We start from the raw sequence: 17,040 nt of genomic DNA on the forward strand, positions 1-17,040 counted from the left end.
CTTTACTTTAAATTCATGTTAGTAATAGGCCTCTTTCTAAGTGATTGCTGCCTTAGCTGTGTGCCTTAGCCGAATATTGAGAAATACACTTTTGGTCCACATACACAAGTTACCTCATGGTTAATGATAAAGGAATGGCAGGCTTACCACCACAAACAACAACAAAACCCCCAAGAATCTGTGAGCACAACCGAGAGGAGAGAACTCAGTACCTCCCTGACCAGGTGTGGTATTCAGCATCTCCGATACCAACCTCAAAACAGAGCGCTCAGGAAGAGTAAGCCGTCACCTGGAGAAGGGAGCTGTGTAAAATTGAAAGAGACATATTGACATGAGTGATTTAAAAAAATTTGAAGTAGTGTGTTGATATATTTTCTTGGGTAGTATATAAGGAAAGTGTCTTTTATTAAAAAGAAGAGTATATATTTTAATTTTTCTCGTTAACCTTGAGCATAGTCATGTGCCATCTAACACCAGGCAGATATCCCTAAATCCCAGACTAGTCTAATTGTGACCTTCAGGTTCAGTTTCTACCTGAAGTAACATGGGGAGCAATAGGAGAAGACACCTGTAGTTGACCTTTGACCTCCATGCACATGTACCCAGACACAGGTAATTTCATCCCCTTGTAAACATCAAAGAATGAAATTAGATAAACTTTGATGGTATGGTCTCCTATATGCTAGGTTGTGCAGTATTCTCCATGCATTCCATCATTGAAGGTAACACCAGATGGAGTGTGGCTAGCCTCGTCAGAAAACAACAGCAGTATGGAGCACTGACATAGGCTGTGCAATGTTTTCTCTCCTTGTTATGTAGATGTTATTTTTATTTTACAGTTCAGGACATTGAGGCTGAACAGGTTTAGTAGCTTGTCCAAGAACGCCTACTAAGCTACAACTATACTTTGTTTTACTGTCGCTTTGATTTTTGCATATATGTCTTCTCCCCACACCCCATCTTTGTTTTGGTGAGAATCAAATCCAGGATCTAATGCTTACTAGATAAACATGCTAACCCCCAAGGTGCATACTCAGCCTCTATAAATGAGTGGTTTCTTAAAGTCAGTAATAAAATCAACTGGAATTTTTATGTTTTATATTTTGATTTTATGAGAATGTACTGTGCTGTAATAGCTTTATTGAGATACAATTTACATAGCATTCATTTCACTCACGAAAAGTTTATAATTAAGTGGTTTTTAGCGTATTCCCAAAATTGCCTGTCACTATAGTCTATTTTAGAACATTTCCCGTATCTTCAAAAGAAAGCTTTGTGCCTGTTAATATTTACTGCCTGTTTCTCTTCAACTCATCCAGCTTTGGGTAGCCACCAGACTACTCTATGATTTGTATATTTTTGATATTTCAAATAATCAGAAGAGTCTTTGGTAATTTTTAACTAAAAATGAATGACTATCATTTAGGATAATATTTTCAAGGTTCACTCATAATGTTTTATTAATCAAACGTTCAAGTTACAAAACATACTAGAATGAAAATTTTATATTGTGGGTTAAAAAGATAGCTCAGTTGTAAATTGCCTGCTACTTAAGCATGAGAACCAAGCTGGATCCCAGCTTCTCTGTCCAAAGCTTCATGGGTGCCTCAGCAGAGTAAGCAGAAAGCCTCAAAACTCACTGGCCAGTCAGCCTTGCTTGTTGGTGAGCTCCAGGGTCAGTGATAGACTCTGTCTCACAAATTAAGGTGGAGAGTATAGAGGCAGACACCTGAAGTCTTTACCTGCACACACACACACACACACACACACACACACACACACACACCCTAATCTTTTAAAGACATTTATGATTTTGTTGTGGACTGCATTTATACTGTCTTTAGATGTAGCCATCTGTAGGCTGCAGGTTGGATGTGATACATCCTTTCACTTTAAATCATTCTGTATAATTTTAGATTTATTAACACTTTATACACAGTGCACTTTTCTCAGATCATGTCCTTTCGTTATATGACCACCGTTGTACACAAAGTCATAGTCTTTAGTTTTAGAAACAGTGGCTTCAATAGGCCATTCTAGAAAACATCCTTTGTGTCTGCTGTGTAAATAGGCTGATTCCTCCCCAGCCAGATCTTTCTTAGTTTTCTCCTTCCTGCTCCCATTCCTTGCTTCTGCTTCTATCCTTATGCCTGGCTTTGGCAACATCAAAATATTTGGTAGCTAAGTGTATCTTTACCACTTCAATATTACCTATTCTCAGCAGTTTAAACTTTGGGAAGATGGAGACAGTGAGACAATATGTGTGCCATACTTTTTTTTTTGTACCTGACATGTTGTCTTTTACAGAATAATTGTGTGTTGTTTTTTCAGGGTCTCACTTGGTAGCTTAGGCTGGCCTAGAAGTCACTGATCCCAAACTCATAGCAGTCTGCCTACCTTAGCCCCCTGAGCACCAACAGTATTACAGGCATAAGCTACCCTGGCCCAGCTCTCGAGCAAGTGTTAGAATCTGATATTAATGACCTGCCTTACTTGTTCTGAACATTGGGCTGGCTGGTCACCACTGCCTTCATTCTACTTTCATCTTGGCTGTGCACATGGCTGTCTCCTGGCTGTTTCGCTGGTCTCTTCACCTGGACATCCTTGCTGCAGGTTCTCCTTTGCACCCTCCTTTTCTGATCTTGTGCTTTATCTTGTCTCCCTAGCAGGCCAGGATATTAGTCCAGAGAATTATCACCTGGGGGTCTGATTTGGGCAACTGTCTCCATTCGTTATCTTTGAGGTGGAGAATGTCCCGACTGTCTTGAACAGAAGAACAGATTCTTCTGTGTTCTTGATGGATTCAGGGAAAGAGCAGTGCACTTGGAGTCATGAAAGCCCTGTTGGCAGTCAGACTTGCCCTCTGCATCGCTCTGTGGCATTGATAAACCAAGCATTCCCTTGATCACTTATTTGCAAAGCGGGGCTTCTTATATCTTCACTCCTTTTTCTTAGGGTTCTGGTGGGTTCCATATAGTCTGAAGCGTATTGAAGTGCTGCTGCTCTCAGCTCTGTCCTTTTTGTCTCTTTTCTAATTGTCTCCTGGTGTGCAGTGTGCCACATTCACTGCTGGGCTGTACAGGGGATGTGCACCACGTGATAGTTGTGCTGTGATGAGGGAATGGGTGCCTGGATATTTTGAGGAATCTTTAAAGGGAGCCTGGCGTGTTAGAGCTCAGGGAAGCAATGCTGCTGGCACTTTGATACAATGTTGGCAGGATATTTGTAATTATACTTTGATTTCTCCAAAGCATATATGCTCCATGTGTGCTTTCATGTAGAATCTCTTAATGTGAATAGCTGTTTGGGGGCAGAACACAAGAAAAATCAGAGGAATAGCATTTTTCTGTGGCCATATATTTAAGCAACAGTATCTTAGAAACGTTGGCACTGAAGCAGCATTAGTGTTAGAAACTCATCGCTTTGGCTGGGGAGATGGCTCAGGGGAGAAAGTGCTTGCTGTGCAAGCATGAGGACATCACTTTAGATCCCAGAAGCTGGGCAAGGAAGTGCAAGTCTGTGCAAACTTAGTGCTAGGGATGCAAAAGTAGGGCAAGTGGTGGGACACAGGTAAATCCTTGGGTGCTGGCCTCTGTATACCTCTGCATGGGTGAGTGTGCCTGCATAAATGCATATGCCACACCCCTCTCCTAGACACAATAAAATAAACTTATCCCTTTAAGTTGCTTTGTTAAAGGCTGGCAAAGCTGCTTCTCATTTCAGGGCTATTTAGTGAGTTCTCAGAATTGAATTTGGCAGGAAATAGTCTTGTTATAGGAACAAAACATTATTACAGTGGTGGTTTCCCCAACTGTAGATTTTGAGCAGTACCCTCTTAAAACAGATCTGAACATTTGCCACATTTAAAAGAGCAGGTCAGACTTAAGGAAATGCTTAACCTCCTTAGCCATCAGAGAAATGCATATCAAAACAACTCTGAAATTCCGTCTTATACCTGTAAGAATAGCCAAGATCAAAAACACCGATGATAGCCTATGCTGGTAAGGTTGTGGGGTAAAGGGAAACTCCTGCATTGCTGGTGGGAGTGCAAACTGGTACAACCACTTTGGATATCAGTATGGCAATTTCTCAGAAAATTAGGAAACAACCTACTTCAAGACCCAGCAATACCACTTTTGGGTATATACCCAAAGGATGCTCAGTCGTTTGGACATGTGCTCAACTATGTTCATAGCAACATTGTTTGTCATATCCAGAACCTGGAAACAACCTAAATGCCCCTCGATCAAAGAATGGATAAGGAATACGTGGTACATTTACACAATGGAGTACTACACAGTGGAAAAAAATGAAATCTTGAAATTTGCAAGCAAGTGGATGGATTTAGAAAATAACATATTGAGTGAGGTAACCCAGACCCAGAAAGACAAATATCATATATACTCACTCATAAGTGACTTTTAGACATAAAGCATAGAAAAACCAGCTTACAATCCTAGATCCTACAATCTAGGATCCACAATCCTAGAGAGAACCTAGACAACAAAGAGGACCCTAAGAGTGACATACATGGATCTAATCTACATGGGAAGTAGAAAAAGACAAGATCTCCTGAGTAAACTGGGAGCATGAGGACTTTGAGAGAGGGTGGAAGGGAATGGGAGAAGAAGGGAGGGGAGTGGAGAAAAATATATAGCTCAATAAAAATCATTAAAAAAAATAGAGGCGATCAGGCTCCTTCACTGTTTCCTTGTGTAGTCCTGGGTTTATAAGATTTTCCTCAGAAGTAAGAAGGAAGAGGGCGGGGGAAAGGAGAGGAGGTGACGGGTATTACAGCGTAAGTAGGGAGAATGGACATGTGCTTCCTTTCTGTTGAGTACTTTGAGTTTAGGGATAGTTTTTCACTTCCTTTTCACAGCCATTTTCAGAGTTCCGACTGGACTCCTTATTTCTTTTATGTCACTCCGTAAAGAAATGCATTTTACCACTTTTCCATTATCCATTTTTGGACTATAGCATTGGTTTTCAAATGTCTATTTGACTAGGACCCATGGTAAGGTGTAACATTTGCTTTTGTGTCTCAGCCCACATAAACCTCTAAGCTGGTTCTCAATTCAAACCAAAGTTTTTATAACCAGCATGTGATGTTTCTAAGTGTAATGAACTCTGATCTTTTCCTCTTCATTTTTTCCACTTTTCTTCACTCTTCTCCATTACTTAACAAATAGAATGGTGATCTAATACACTAAGTGGATTTGATGACCCACAAATGACAGCCAGAGCTAGAAAACAAACACTGACCTGCAGAGAAGCTAGAGGAAGTCATGGGGCCTTTCCATTAGTGTCTGTTCTTGGCTGGAGAGCTAGGTTAGAGTGACAGCTCTGTCACCAGTCAGGGGTGCCAGTTTGTGTAAGCAATTAGCTTTTAGGATTTGATATCTTTGTTTACAGATATTTTTCAAGGGACAGTTAAGTCAAAGTGCTTGGCAAGCCATGCAATTATAAAAGTCAGTATGGTAAGGTTGATGTCTGACATATACATAATATGATATTCAAGTTTGAAGGTTAAAGTCTGAAATTGGAAAGTATTTATAATTAGGTATAAAGCATAATCATAATATGTAACATTTTTTTAAAAAATATTTCTTATGGTTTATTTTTATTTAACTTTTTTTTATGTGCATTGGTGTGAAGGTGTCAGATCCCCTGGAACTGGATCTTCAGACAGTTGTGTGCTGCCATGTGGGTGCTGGGAATTGAACCCGGTTCCTCTGGAAGAACAGTCAGTGCTCTTAACCGCTGAGCCATCTCTCCAACCCCAATATGTAACATTTTTGTACCATGAAGGTTCCCCCTCTCTTGTGGCCAGTGTTCTTCTCTATCATGGGCCTTGACACACTTTTCAAAGCTAAGAACTACAGTTCAGATTGATAACTCACATAAAGTTTCACAGTATTGTTTGGCTGTGTCTGGCTCATTATTTTGTTGATACTACAGCAGGTTTGGTTCTTCCCAGTTTGGGGTTAATTTGTGAATATAGTCACAGTGAGCATTTGCTTATATGGATATACACTTATACATTTTCATTTTTTTTGGGGGGGGGAAGTTATCGTGTTCTATGTTTATGCTTAACCTTAAAACAAATTGACACAATTTTCCCTGATGATGTTGACTGTCTATTTGTGTGCTTATTTCTCAATCTTGTTTGCAATATCTATTGCTAAATGAAGAACTGTTCAAGTAATCTCCTTCCTTAAGTGAGTCTTGGTAGTTTATCTTGGTCTTCCTTCCCTCCTGGCTGTGGCCCTACCCCTTTCCAGCGTATATTCCTGATGAGTAGCTATTATACTGTATTGGTTAGAGTACAATGACAAGAACACATTTGCATATATTTCATACAGAGTGATTTTTTTTCTCTCTGTCTCTGTCTCTCTCTGATTGAGGTATTTGAGTAAGAGCATGTGTACATGTTCACCATGCCAGGGATGTGGAAGTCGTAGGATAACTTGTAGTAGTTGATCCCCTCCTCCTCCATGTGTGCTCCAGGGGCTGTACTCGGGTTATCAACTTAATGGGACATGTTGTTACCTTCTGAGCCATCTTGCTGTCCTGAGACAATTTTATAGAAATAAAACATGCAGTTTTATCCAAGTTTTAATCAACAGGTATTTGACTGTAGAGGGCTGGCCATGAAACATTACCATAGTTGTGACCTTTTAAAATTCCTAGTATTAGTCATTAATTTTTATTCCTTGCAAGTTTACTAGGTTTATCAACCTTACTTGATGTAATTGGTGCTTTCCGTTTTGAAGAGCGGGGATTTCTTGTCCCCAGTGAGACCAGATTTCTCAGTTTCATACTCCCCTGACCTCTCCGTTTTTATGTCTATTGTGTCTCTGTGTGTTTTGTCTTCCTGTCTTCGACTATTATTTCTCCACTTTCTTTCCTGTAGCCCCTGCTCTTCTCTCTATGTGGTGCCTTACTTGGATGATCACCTGTGAAGATTCCAACTACCATGGATACCTCTGACCTTTCCTTCAGTTGAGACATTAATGCATTGGCCTTCTGGTTCCCTTCATATGGGCGTCCCATTTCCTTTAGGATCTGATGCCCTCTGCCAGACCTCACTTGCACCCTACATTTGTTTTTACTCTCACATTCTCTTATAAGGGAACTTTCCTTTCCCAGTGTTTCTTTTTCATTATTGCGTGACTCTTTAAATCTGTTCTGCCCGTGTCCTCATTTTTATTTGTTTGGACTTTTTAACTGCGTCCTCTTTCTCCCTGAGAAGGTGTGGTCTTACACAGAAATCAGAGTTAACTATCTGTATTGAATTGCAGATGATATTGTACTCCACTTGAGATTTCTTATTTGTGACTGTTATCTATAGATGCTTTCATTAGCATTTTTTATTGAAAATAATTTTTTTCATATAGTATATTCTGACCGATGTTTCTCCTCTCTTGTCTCCTCCCAAGTCTTCCTCACCTTCCCACCCATCCACTCCATGCTTCCTTTCTCTTGAGAAAACAAACAGGTCAATAGGAAAATAAACAAAGCAAAGCAAACAGGAAAAAACAAAACAAAGAAAAAACACAAATGCCCAAAGAGTATTATGTGGCAAAACATCTCCATAAATACCATTGTGTTCTTTTTGTGTTGATCTTCTCCTGCTGGGCATGGGGCCTGTCCTGAAGTGTGGTTTGTATGCCCAGTGAGACTCCACTGGAGAGAACTTTTTCTTTTCTGAGATGGCTTTAGGTCTAGACATGAGAACTCATGTTCATTTCTCTCAATGCTTGGACCCCATCTGGCTTGGACCTGTGCTCGCTGCCACAGTCTCTGAGTTTGCATGTGTATCATGTCTTGTCTTGATGATGTTCCATGGTGTCTTCCATTCTCACTGGCTCTTAGCCTTTCCTTCTATTCTTTAGTGTTTCTGGAGCCCTGAGGGGAGGGGTTTGATGAATACAATCTCATTCGGGACTGAGTGGTCAATGTCTCTCACTGTCTGCACATTTTCAAGTTGTGAATTATGTGGAGTCTCCAGGGTATAGGGATAGAGTGTGAGGACAGATTCCTGCTGGTGGTCTGCTGTGTGACTGGAGCAATATCTAGGAGGGAGAATGAAGATTCCTTACTTGATTCCTAGCCAGTGAGTTCATAGGGTTCTCAGATAGAGAGTACTGCTAGGTACAGGTGGTTGACATAAAAAGATGTGGGGGATGGGGTAGAAGAAAGTAGGGTCCCCAGAAACATCTGGCAGAGTCCCTAGGGAATGGAGGTAGGGTGGGAGGACAGGTACCTGTAAGATGTCTACTTTGGGGATGATTCTCCTCCTTCCTTAGCTTTTTGACATGTCCTGTAAGGCTTTTATGCTAGGGTCCTATTTTTAAAATTTAGCCTCAGCTAATGTGTGGCTCTTCAAGGAATAAAACATTACTTAGGGAATACAGTGACTGATTGTGAATTTATGCTAGGGGCTTGGAGCTCTTCAGTGGGATATTTGTCCCCATCCTGCTGATATTGCAGTCTTGCATTCCTGTGCCCCAAAGACATTTGATAAATGTTTAAAGAACTAAAGAAAATTCATAACTACAGAATTATGACTACCAATTGAAGGTACATTTAGTACTGTATTACTGTTAGCTCGTACTTAAGATCCCAAATACAAGCTATGTCAATGCATTTAATCTTAATTGTCTTAGTATTATTATTAACATTTTAAATAATGGGGACATGAGGCAAGAGAGTTCAAGTAACCTGTTCACAATGACAGTGTTAGCTAGGGAAATTCTGGCAGGCCTGTTCCAGGGAACACGTTCATGAAGAACCTTATATTCCTGTTGGAGTGTTCTTTCTTTCCTGATTGAGAATGCTAAGTGTGAACCCCAGAAGGAGATTTCATTATTTTGTCTTTCAAGCCATCTCTGTATAAGACATTTCGGTTCTAAAATTCTTTTACAGCCATTGACCTTAATCTGGAGAAATTTCTTAGAATTGTGACGGCCTACTAGATCTAAGAAGCTATGATGAGAAGCCAATTATTTCAAACATTTCAGTGAAAACTGAAATTCTGTGTCCCAAAGGAATAATATTTGAGAGATGCTCTGTTAGGGTTTCTATTGCTGTGAAGAGACACCATGACCACAGCTACTCTTATAAAGGAAAACATTTAATTTGGGTGGCTCACTCAGAGTTTATGTTCAGTCCATTATCATCTTGGTGGGGAGCATGGCAGCATGCAGGCAAATGTGGTGCTAGAGAAATAGCTGAGAGTCCTATGTCTGGCAGGCAGCAAGAAGTCAGCTGACACATTGAGCTATATCCTGAGCATAGGAAACCTCAAAATCCACCGCTACAGTGATACATTTCCTCCAACAAGGCCATACCTCTGACAAAGCCACACTTCCTAATAGTGCCAATTTCTGTGAAATTATGGGGGCCAATTGCATTCAAACTATCAGGGATGCTGACAGGCAAAGGATGTGGTTTGTTTTGGCTGTAAGAATACAGAAAAGCAACTTGAGTAAGGAAGTCTTCATAATTCTAGCAACAGCTGTTGCTTGCTCCCAAATACAGACAGCAGGTTCTTTACTCCCTTTGAAGCAACCATGGAAGCTCTGGTCTTGGAACTACCGTGGATTTGGCTTGGTTTGGGGAGGGGTTTCCCGAGTTCTATGAGAAACTCATCTTTCCCTGTGGGTCTCTTGTTCCTGGACCTTTCTCTGTGGACCATTCAGGACATTCAGTACAGGAACTGTTGTGTTGCCAGACCTCTTCTGCACATTCTGAGTAGTTTCTGTGTGATAGGGTGAACTGGTCTACCAGGAAATATGCTAGGCCTTGTGAGATAAATCTGCAGAAGTAGACATTACATGTGTAAAGGAAGAAAGCTTGATTCAGTTTATTCACATTCGTGCCTAGCTTTTATTAACTTTAAAATGTAAGAGCTCAACTTTAATACTTAATTATTTTGCTGGCCTACTAGGGTAGAAGTCTTTCTGTACTAAAATTCCATTTTACATTTAACTGACTTTTTATGTTTTCTTTTGTCAGTTAAAAACAACTGATAAACATGTTGTTTTCATATTTATTTTGCCAAGCTGTTTGTGGATATTCTCCTAGGTAAAGTAGAAATACCAGTGTAGGCCAAGGAAGCTCTGTATGTGTAACACAGTATACTGAAACAAGTTCTATAAGATTTCAAGTATTTACAAAGTCAGGTGGGTCTTTCAGAGCCCATTAATACGAGTTAATTATGACTTCCTGTACTTACGTTTTCAGCAGTAGCTTTTAAGTGCTATCTCAGGATTTTTAAATATTTATGGAATAATTTAGAGAACATCTACTCAAATCAGAAGAAATGTGGGAATAAGATCAAGAGCTTTCAGATGTAACAAAGATGTAACTGAGTGTGAATGCTTGTTTATTCATTTTTTGTCTACCTCTTCATTAAGCATTTATTGAGTGTCTAATGCTCTTATAGAAATATGGAAGTTTATGAGACTGTCTCTGCCTGAAGACATTGGGGGAATAGATGAGCACTTACAGTATTTGCCTGCGGTGTGATAGTGGATGCTGCTGTTGATAGGGTTCAGTGGAAGTAGCAGGGTCAAGTTGATTTTGGGAAAAACTGCAGAAGAGACGACATTTCAACTGAGTTTTGAAGGATAGATTGGAATCTAGGCTGGCTTTTATCCAGTAATAAATTTGTTTCCTAGCTATGAGCAAAGTGAATTTCTTGTTGAAGCATGTAAACTTGGTAGTTAGGAAGCAGTTGTTGATATCTTTAGGTAATATTTGTCTGTGAGCAATATTGAGCTAAGCAACTCAAGTAAAGAGTAAAATTAATTTACAGAGCTAATTTTTATTTCATGTACAACTATTGATATTTGAATTAGTACTAAATTACTTTTTAGTGTGCTAGTGTGTATTTCCTGTGCATATTTGCTTTACTGCTGATGTGCTACTATGCCAAGAAGCTTGAGATTACCAGCTTCAGAGGGAGTGCATTTCATCCTACCATTCGAGGGGTTTCCATGATGACTTGGTCCTGTAGCAGCGCAAACCCTATGGCAGCAGTGCATGTCAGAGGAGCACTTTTGCTTCAGGGTAGCTAAGAGGCAAAGAGAAAAGAAGGGTTCCTGAGTTCAGATGTCCTCACAGTGAGCTAACTTCTGCTAGGTCCTATTTCCTGACAGTTACCATGGGCAAACCAAATCTTAAGAAATAAGGGTTTGGGAGATACTCAAAACACAAATTTACAAATACAAAAAATACAAAAAAATATAAAATTCCTGGCATCATGTTTCCTTATATTTTTTCTCCTTTCTCTCTCTCTCTCTCTCTCTCTCTCTCTCTCTCTCTCTCCTCTCTCCTCTCTCTCTCTCTCTCTCTCTCTCTCTCTCTCTCTCTTTCAGTAGGAGGACTGTTCTATGATTACCAATGTTGGGATTAGTGTGTGGATTTCTTATTTAATATGTAAAATCCATGATTACTAAGCATACTCCTGCTATGTGTTGTTGGGGGTTTTACTCTTATTTTTTTTGTACTCTTTGGGGGGCCCACCACCCAACTCTCGAATCACTCATGTGGAGACTTATAGGAATGCCTGGCCTTAGCTTGACTTAGTTTTTTTCTAGCTTTCTTAAATTATCCTGACTACCTTTTTCCTCTGGGAATTTTCCTTTTCTTACTTCTGTATGTCTTTCTTTTTCTCTTATTCTGTGTTGCTGTCTGGGTGGCTGGCCCCTGACGTCCTCCTCCCTTCTTCTCTCATTGTTCCTCATTCTATTTAAACTCTCTGCCTGCCAGCCCCACCTATCCTTGCTCCTACCTCACCATTGGCCATTCAGCTCTTTATTAGGCCAATCAGGTGTTTTAGACAGGGAAAGAATCACAGCTTTCCAGAGTTAAACAAATGCAGCAAAAAAAGCAACTTATCTTTACATCATTAAACAAATGTACCACAGCATAAATAAAAGTAACACACCTTAAAATAGTATTCCCCAAACAGCCATGCTGTTATTAAATATAATATTTTATTAAGGGAAGAATTGGTGGTTGTGTCCCTAGAAGATAAGGAAGTAATTATTAATTTACTCTACAAACATTACTAGAGCATTCATTCTGTGTTTAAAGCCTTGGAAAGTTCTAAGGGTTTATTTTATTTATTTATGTGTGTGTGTGTGTGTGTGTGTGTGTGCACGCATGCAAATAAAATAACAGTCCCTTTCTCCGGGATGTAATGCCTCTTTTAGTAGGTGTATATGCTAATAGGTAGGTTCAGAATAGTATATCTGATGAAATTGCAAGCCCTAGGTCTGTAGGTATCTCTTGGAAAGACCAATGTATGAACTGTCCCACAAACTGAGAGCTGAAGGTTGAATCAACATCAGTCAGGCAAAGAAGATGTGGTAAATTCTGTATAGAAGGAAGAACATAAATGTTTAGGTGACTGTGGGTTATTCACTATATTTAGATCACATGTCATATGTAGAGAATAGTGAAGAGATTATTTGGTAATAAAAAAGGGTTTCCATCAAATTTGATATAAGAATCTTGCTAAGATATTTGAAAATTTGAGTGATGGGAACATTGGGAAGGGTGAGATTTAAGACTTGCTTTGTGTTTAGTAAGATGAAAATCATGGCAGGGAATTTCTTGGAGTAGCAGGCATAGAGAAACAAAGCAGGGAAGACTTGGACACTGCTCAGGAGTTGCCTCAGTGATACAAGGGGCCTGTACTAGGGTGATGGTAGTGTGGGTAGAGATACATCGATGAGGTATAATCCACATGGTTGTCTGTGATTCAGTTTTGATTTTTATTAGTTATCAAAGTTGAAGGCATACTATTAGTCAAGATAACTAATAGCTTTCAGCTCGCACAAATTGACATCAGACAAGAGTCACAATCAATTCCTATACCCAGTAAGAGCCCCTATGCTTCTGTCTCTCCTCAGGTCTATTTATTCTTCTCAACTCCTCCAGACTTCCCAGACCCTCCTACTTTGCCCTCTGAGTCTCAAAAGTTGTCTAATGTTTTCTTTCCTTCTTTCTCTAATTGAAACCTAGATGGTCTTTGATGGTTTTATTTTCCTGGTGCCTTCTTCCTTCAAAAGCTCCCGTTCTTTCTTCCTACACCATCAGAGTGTGCAGCCTGTTGCACTCCTCCTTGGTGGTCTCATGTGTAGTAGGTCTTCTGTCCTCCCACTGTTCCACCGAAGGCCTCAGAACTTCAGTGACTTTATTCTTTTTGACCATCATTTTTGTTAGCATGCTGCATCCACCTACCAGGCAGGGTTCTTAACCTGGGGTCTGTGCTTTGCCAGGTAATCTGTGGAAGAACCTATGATATATTTAGAAATTTTGAATTTTTATCTTTGTTAAGTTTTAAGTCAAATTTGGTGTTTTTCTCTATTGTGAATATGGGGAAAATAACATCTATTAATGTACCAAAAACAAACAAATGAACAAACAAACAAAACACAAAGCCCAGTACTATAGTTGTGTTTACCTCTGACCAATAAAAATCAGCTATTTTCAAATCTCCTTATACTTACTAAAATATTTATAAGTAAGGCTTATATTTAATATTTTTTAGATTTAGACTTGCCTTCATCTTTCATTTAGTTCAGTAATGAGGATATGTTAAGGCTTGTTAAATATTTTGATGGCTCCATTTTACTTTAGCTTTCATTATAATTATATATTTACATAATATATTAGCATATATATGACATTTGAAAGTATTTTGGAAAGAGCTTCATACTAATAATTTATGGCTGTACAGTACATTTCTCCAAGTGCCATGGCATAAAATAAAGTACTCTGTAGGAGATTGGGTCAGAAAGTAGGAGACAATGTTTCTGCTTTGCCTCTTTCCAGCTCATCATTGAGATGTTGGTTTAGGTCACTGCTATGGGAAATCCTGCAGTGTGGCTATCACTTCCCATCATGGTCTCTCTTGACCAGGAGGCTGGTGCTCATTGTTTTTATGTCTCACTCCTGCCCTTGGCAGGGTCTGCACAAACAGCTTCATAACATAGGTGCTAGCTACAGAATGCTTGATTATATGAGTCTATATTCAAGCCATTAAAAAAGTTTTTTTGTACATAATTAAGAATGTTCTTTATTTAGCAAGTAAAAAATGGTGGAACTTACATATGAACAAAATAAGATGATTAACTTTTTTGGAGGGGTGGCAGAAAATTTTCAAAGGAGTCTTTGAAAATGTCTTTAATAAAATGTCGATTAGTAGCTGAAAAATCTTTTTTTGTAATTTTGAGGATATTGAAGTTAGCATCTAGTACTTGTTAAGATTGCGCCTAAGATAGGGACAGTTAGCTCATCAAACCTGAAGCAATGAATAGGCTTCTTTTTTTCTTAATGTGTTAATTTTTTGAGGGAGTGCTGTCTCTATCACTTAATAAAGATATTTTAGTCCCTGCACTATTGCTGTAGGACTATCATAACCAAGACAACTATGGTGTAAGAAAGACCGTAACCAAGACAACTCATATAAAAGAAAATACTTAATTGTGGACTTGCTCATAGTTTCAGAGGTTTAGTTCATCATCATTATGGCAGAGAGCAAGGCATGTAGGCAGACATGGTGGTAGGGAAGTAACTGAGAGCTATATCATCATCTGTAGGGAGGGAGGGATGGGGCGGGGAGAGAGAGAGAGGGAGGGAGGGAGAGAGGGGGGGGCTAGGTATGGGCTTCTGCAACCTCAAAGCCCACCCCGAGTGTCACTTTTCCTCCAACAAGGCCACTCCTGTAAGCAGAGACTGCTTGTTTATTTCCTGGCAACCCAAACCCAAATAATCACACGGAAACTATATTAATTAGAACGCTGTTTTTACCAATGACTCAGACATATTCCTAGATAGCTCTTACATCTTCAGTTAACCTGTTTCTTCAATCTATGTATTGCCACGAGGCTGTGGCTTACTGGTAAGTTTCCAGCCTGGTGTCTTTCTCCTTTGGCAGCTATATGCCATCTCCTTGATTCCACCTACTCTTTCCCTATATCTCTGTTTGGATTTCCCAACTGGCTTTATTCTGCCCTGCCATAGGGCAAAGAAGCTTCTTTATTCATCAACCAATAAAAGCAAAACACATACAGAAGACTGTTTTTTCAAATAGTCTATTTCTGCCTTGATTTTGGTAGTTGCTTAGCTAGATGGTTCTGGCTCAGGGTCTTATGAAGTTATAATATAGAGATTTGCAGGGGCTATGGTGATCTTTAAGCTTGGCAGGGATTGGTATAAGTAGACATCTTTATCTCTTGATAAAATGTCTTAGTTTTTTGTTTATGGGCCTTTCTTTATGTGTTCTTTGTGTTTTTGTAGTAGGCTTTCTGAGACTGCCAGCCCCATAATCATGACACAAAGACTTATTATTACTTATGAATGCTCAGCCTTAGTTTAAGCTTGTCCCTCTAGCTCTTAGAACTTACTTTAATCTGTTTCTGTTTGTCTATGTTTGCCTTGGAAATTTTTACCTTTCTTTCATTCTGTTATATCTTATTCATTTTAATTCATGTCCTAATTTCTTGCTTTCTCCCTGTCTGGCTGGCCCCTAGCATCTCCTTCTCTTTTTCCCTCTTTCTCGTCTTTTGAGCCTAGATTCCTCTCCCTCCTTATTCTCTTGCTCACCAGCCCTGCCTATCCCTCTACTGCCTAGCTATTGTCTGTTCAGCTTTTTATTAGACTAATTAGGTACCTTAGGCAGGCAAGGTGACTCATGTGACACAACTTTACATAGCTAATAAATGCAGCATAAATAAATGTCATACAGTTTTACATAGTTGATATTCTGCAATATAAACAAATGTAACACATCTTTACATAATCCACAACATGTTCTCCTATCTGGCACCTGGCATCTGCCAGAATGAGTGATCCAAGAAGACATAATGCCATTTATGATCTGGTTCTGTAAGCCACAATCCATAGTTCCCACAATTTCCTGTTGGTCATACATCACAAGATCACTATGTGCAGCTTTAGAGACTCAGGACACAATGCTTTAAATGATGATTGATTTAGTAGGGGCATTATATTGTAGTGGGAAAGAGATAGTGTTAGTAGTTCCCAAATATATGAATTGATAACAGGATGTCATCACTAATTTGAAAGGACATGAGTCTATAGTGTGCCTTGACAGACAATGGGGAGTGTCCATTGTCTTGAGCCGGAATGGTCAAGAATGGCTTTTCAGGCTTTTCATTTGTGGCTAAGTGTGGCTAACAGTTTTATTTCTTGTTCACACATTTCTGTAACAAATACTATCACTAAAATTTACTGAGTGCTTTGGTTATTGCCACACCACAAGCTGGTGGCTGGCAGGATTCAGTGCTCAGACTCTGGGGCCAGGGATTTAAGCAGCAAGTTGTTGAGCTAGTAATAAAGCTGATTAGAAAGTCACCTTATTTTAGTTTGTCACTTCCCCCTGAAATCTGATTTAAAAATTGCATGAAAACTGATACATAATTTTGAATAATGTATTTTATATTTTAGGTGAGTATTTGTATAAAATTGATTTTATATTTAGAAGGAACTTCTGTTTGCTTATGTCTCCTGGCTTTCTTCTTGATTCTAACGATATGTGTTCTAGTCATATATACACTTTCAAAACAAGCAAAATTGTTAAATACCTGAATTACACTGCCCTTTTAAATTAAAAAATGCCGTTGATATTTACAAAGCTAAAACAATGGAAATTTTAAATAATGAGTTTCCACTATTACCATGTTATAGCTGAAAATCCAGTAGTTTTTTTAGAGTCTTTTTTTGTTTAATTAATTTATTTAAGCTGTCATTACTGATTATCAGTGTGATTACTCAGCATGAGATAATACTCAGTAGGGTGCTCATTTAACTTCCCCTGAAGATAAGTGATATTAATTTATAAAACTTAGTACACCCCAGACACTGGCAAAGCCTTGTTAATTAAGTGTGGTGTTCTACCTCTAAATTGCAGTATGAAAGAATTCCCTCTGTCATGTTTGTTTAATCAGTTCTTCAACCAATGTTTATTGCTTGTGTACTTTACCTGCCTAAGTTGAGTTT

At 39.1% G+C, this 17,040-nt stretch overlaps 1 protein-coding gene across 1 annotated transcript in view; it reads left to right on the forward strand.

Moving 5' to 3' along the window:
- Positions 1–17,040, forward strand: part of Diaph3 (diaphanous related formin 3) — a 449,862-nt gene that overhangs the window by 25,062 nt on the left and 407,760 nt on the right. The window lies entirely within an intron of this gene.

The sequence above is a fragment of the Arvicola amphibius genome, chromosome 13 (assembly GCF_903992535.2).
Source record: "Arvicola amphibius chromosome 13, mArvAmp1.2, whole genome shotgun sequence".
In the NCBI taxonomy this organism is placed as follows: Eukaryota; Metazoa; Chordata; class Mammalia; order Rodentia; family Cricetidae; genus Arvicola; species Arvicola amphibius.